A 4469-nucleotide genomic window follows, 5' to 3' on the forward strand; every position below is an offset into this window, starting at 1 on the left:
ATTATTATTATTATTATTATTATTATTATTATTATTATTATTATTATCCACCAGTCTTACCTCAAATCACTCTTTTCTCAACACTACATGATAGTAATAATTACAACCAAATTAGGGGCTCAGAAACATCCCAATGCAGCCTCCTCGCCTGTTGCAATATGTATATGTGTGTATATCTTCTTGCTTAGAGGGCAGGATCTTATGTAGAGGGCAGGACCTTTCTAGCTCACCACAAAACAATGCAACAAAATAGAGATAAAACTACTCTAACCCAGAGCTTGGAAAATATACTTTTTGGATGAGTTCCATATATTTCTTTTTTGGGGGTGAGGGTGGGGGTCGGAACGATCATGCAAAAATTTACTGTTGCATGGTCTGTTCTAACCTGATCTTATCCAAAGTGTAAGTTGTCCTCTACCAGCTTTAGGGAACTATGGGGCTTAAGTTGCAGTGTCCAAGGGGCAAAAAACAGTGGTCCAGATTTCCCCCTCTGAAGAAGAGGTGGAGCTTAATTAAACCTTACACTGAGAAATGGAATTGTCTTCTTTATAGAAAAACACACAAACAAGTAGCTTCAGATGTAAGAAATAGATTGCGTGTGTGTATGTGCCTTCAAGTTGCCTGTTAACTTAATGTGACCCCATGAATTTCATAGGGTTTTATTAAGAAGGGATACTCAGAGGTTGTTTTAAAATGATCAGAAGATCAAAAGGTTGGCAGTTGGAGGCCTGAGTGATGCATGATGGGGTGAGCTCCCATCACTAGTCCCAGCTTCTGCCAACCTAGCAGTTCAAAAGCATGCAAATGCTAGTAGTACCACTTAAATGGGAAGGTAACACCATTCAGTGCATTCATGTTGGCTGCATGACCACCAGAGCAGTTCTTGGACAACTGGAGATGAGCACCGCCCCCTACAGTCAGTTATGACTAGACATTCATGTCAAGGGACTAGTTTTACCTTTACCTTTTCCTCTAGAATATAGCCTACAGCACCTGCTACCAGTTGGTGGTCTCCTATCCAGGTACTAACCAGAACCGACTCTGCTTAGCTTCCATGATCAGACAGGATCCAGTGCCTTTAGAGCAGTGGTTCTCAACCTTTAGGCCTTCAGATGTTTTGGACTTCAATTCCCAGAAGTTCCAGTCAGTATGCTCATTGTTCAGGAATTCTGGGAGTTGAAGTCTCAAAAATCTAGAGGACCAAAGGTTGAGAACCACTGCTTTAGAGTATTTAGGCCCTAGGAAATGACATTACCCCCATCCTAATACTGAAAGGCAGTCCAGGCTGAAATAAGTAGCCACAGGAACTTTTAAATTCCTCAGATAACATAAATAAATTCAATTGTTACACCAAAACAATTAAAACACAAACTCAGCTATTGCAGACAAGTATGAACATTATCTAATTAACATGCAAAACTTATAAAGAACTTTCATGCTTGCATAGATCTATGTATGTGTCTTGTTTCCTCCTTTTCTGGAACTAGCACTGAAGAGAGGTTCAAATTAAAGAACAAACTGTGCATATGGTCAGCAAGAGGAGAATTAGGAGACCTGGAGAGAGGATTTGAAACCTTCGTGAAGGAAATGTTCATCCACCTATCTCCTGTTTCACAAAGTAATAAACGGAGCTACAACCAGAGGATTATTTACTAAGCTTCTAACAAAAACCATCCATGTTTTTCAGTCTTCAGTTATGGGTCCTGCAGTACACACTATTTCCCACAGCTGCCTACAGAAAGAAAACCCCAATCCTATGTACCAGTCAGTGCGGCCTCTGTCCACAGGTATACTGACCACATAAAAGAAGGGCATCAGCAGTTTTCTTGTTACCTGCTTGTAATAGGTGCGCAGAAGGTTGAAGACAAAGCCACGATCCATGAGTGACAGCAGATCATTGAGGAAGAAGGCCAGGCTGCTGTTCAGACGTTCTACCATCTCCACATCCTAAGGAAGAAGATCAACCATGTGTCTGAGGTGGCCATTTAAAGGTCCTCCATGAGTCTTTGGTAGGGTCAGAGAACAATGCAGTGGAAGTAGGGATTTGGTCAATGTGAGCAAGTGGGAAACTGTGAGCATGGCAGGCAGGATATAAATGGGAGAAAGCTCTAGTATAGTTCACATATCATGCCAATAGGGCTTGAACAGGAAAAGGTCTCAACACACTGTGCCAAGAGGGGTCATATTTGACAAATATGGTGACAAATTTAAGAAGGGAAGAAATTCATCTAACACAACTTGGATTTCTATCAAGTTATGCAACATGATAATTTATTTTTCAAAGCTTTTCAAAACAAGTTGTTTCTTACCTCAAAGCTTCTTAGCGGCACAGTGTTTGCAAGCATGTTAATACAAATAAGTAGGTAGGATTTGGGGCATGTAGCAACCTATCATTAAGTGCTACTGCACCTCATTATTTTTACACTGCAAAGTGCTCAAAATTAGCAACTCACAAAGATACTATTTTCACCATTTTATTTTATAATTTACATTTTACACAAAACTTGGGTCATAGCAATTTGAGCCAAAGGGAAAACAGTGCAGGGTGCTCCATATACTTTTTGTCACTTGAGAGATCCTGCACATTATATATGAGCATGTAAAACTTCCTATGGTTATTTATACACATGGATTGTGGGGAAAACAGAGGACTCTGTAGCTTGTTGTCCCTGAAGACACATCCTCACAATATTCATTCAGACAGAAGCGCTCAAAGTAGCACCCTTATAACCCACCACAATAGTTAATGTGTAGCTTATGGCTGGATGAGTACTATGGACCTAGCTGAACATATTCACTAGCTCATGGAGATTGAAAAGCAGCTTTGCTCAAACCTTGTAGCAAGCAATAGTAAGTAAATTTCTATACTGCTTATCAGTGAACTCAGCACTCTGTAATTGGTTTACAATCTGTAAGCCAATTGTCCCCAACAAACTGGGTACTTGTTTTACCGACCTACAAAAGGATGGAAGGTTGAGTCAACCTTGGAACCCTGCAAGGATCCAACTCACAATGTTGTGGCTGCAGTAGCAGCGTTTAACCACTGCATCACAGGATTCCATTACAAACCTTCTGGCAACGGCTAGCAATTTCGGCACTAACAGTGCACACCAGGGCTGAGATGTCATCAACAAAACGGCCAGGGAAACGTAGCTTGCGAGGTGCCTCTAGCTTGTCACACAGGAACAGATGGTGTGCCATGCTCTTCACCTGTAGGAAGAATGAAGCAGAGCCAAAGGAGAGTTAGCTTGGATCAGAAAGAGCAGCCCAAAACACTCATGTCTTGGAGGCCTCTAATCTGGACCTGCTGATTGAACATGGACAGGTTAGCCAGGACTAGCAACAAAATAGAGCCAGGACTGGCAACCTCCATTTGAGGTGGACATTAACATGAATTGAGTGTATAACTCACATTATTTCTCCGCACATCATGGAGCTGAGGATCAGTTCTGCCACTGAAGTTATTGTGGCCAAGCTACTATCTATTCCACAATACAAGATGATAAAACTTGTGCCTTGGTGAAGCTGTTTTCAGGTAGTACCTATAGTTCTGGTGTCCTAGAACTTTGGTAGGGCATTTCTTTTAAAAAGACCATCAAGAATGACAGCAAAAACAACAGCAACACACCCTCTTCACACAGCTTGAGGAACATCCCCAGCCTCCCAAATTTATATTTGTGATGACACTGCACAAAACAGAAAACTGAAGATTGTACACCAAAGTAACAGTTTGAAAGGGACAACACATAAGCAAGTAACCAGATCAAGGATAGCCTTTACCTCAAGACATTCAGTTTAGTTAAATTAGCAGTTAAAAGAACATACCATCAACTGGAAAAAGAACCAGGCTTGGTGCAATGCAGCCTCCCGCACAGAGCTGGTGCTCACTACCCATTGCAGAGCCAGTTCTTCATGAAGCAGCTGTGACCCCAGACAGCAAGAAAGAGAGAGAGAGAGTTATAAAGGGAGAAGGGGTCCAACACACTCCCTCTAAAAACTCAGAGCCACCTTAGCAGAGCCAATTCTGAAGTCACAGCCTAATGCTTTTGCAGTGACCAGTACTTTCAAGCCACTAAGAGGGAGATGAAATGACAAAAAAGCACACATCTATCCTCCTGATTCTTTAAAACTCTTAATCAGTTTATAGCATCCTATGTGCTTTGTTGAAAAAAAAAGCACCACCATCCTTGCTTTTTCCACCCAAGATGCTGATGGAGTCTAGTAGCTAGACCCAGGATAGCTAAACAATGGCTAGGAATGGGTGAGGTTTTAGAATACAAGCTCAGTTAGCAGGAACAAAGAACCTTAATTAGAAGTCAAAGGCTTTCATGGCCAGCATCCATAGTTTTTTTGTGGGCTTTTCGGGCTATGTGGTCATGTTCTAGAAGAGTTTATTACACTGGTGCCTCGGGATACGAAATGATCGGGATACGAAATTTTCGGGATACGAAAAAGCTGGATAGGGAAAA

This window comes from Sceloporus undulatus, chromosome 2 (assembly GCF_019175285.1).
Source record: "Sceloporus undulatus isolate JIND9_A2432 ecotype Alabama chromosome 2, SceUnd_v1.1, whole genome shotgun sequence".
NCBI classification, from domain to species: domain Eukaryota; kingdom Metazoa; phylum Chordata; class Lepidosauria; order Squamata; family Phrynosomatidae; genus Sceloporus; species Sceloporus undulatus.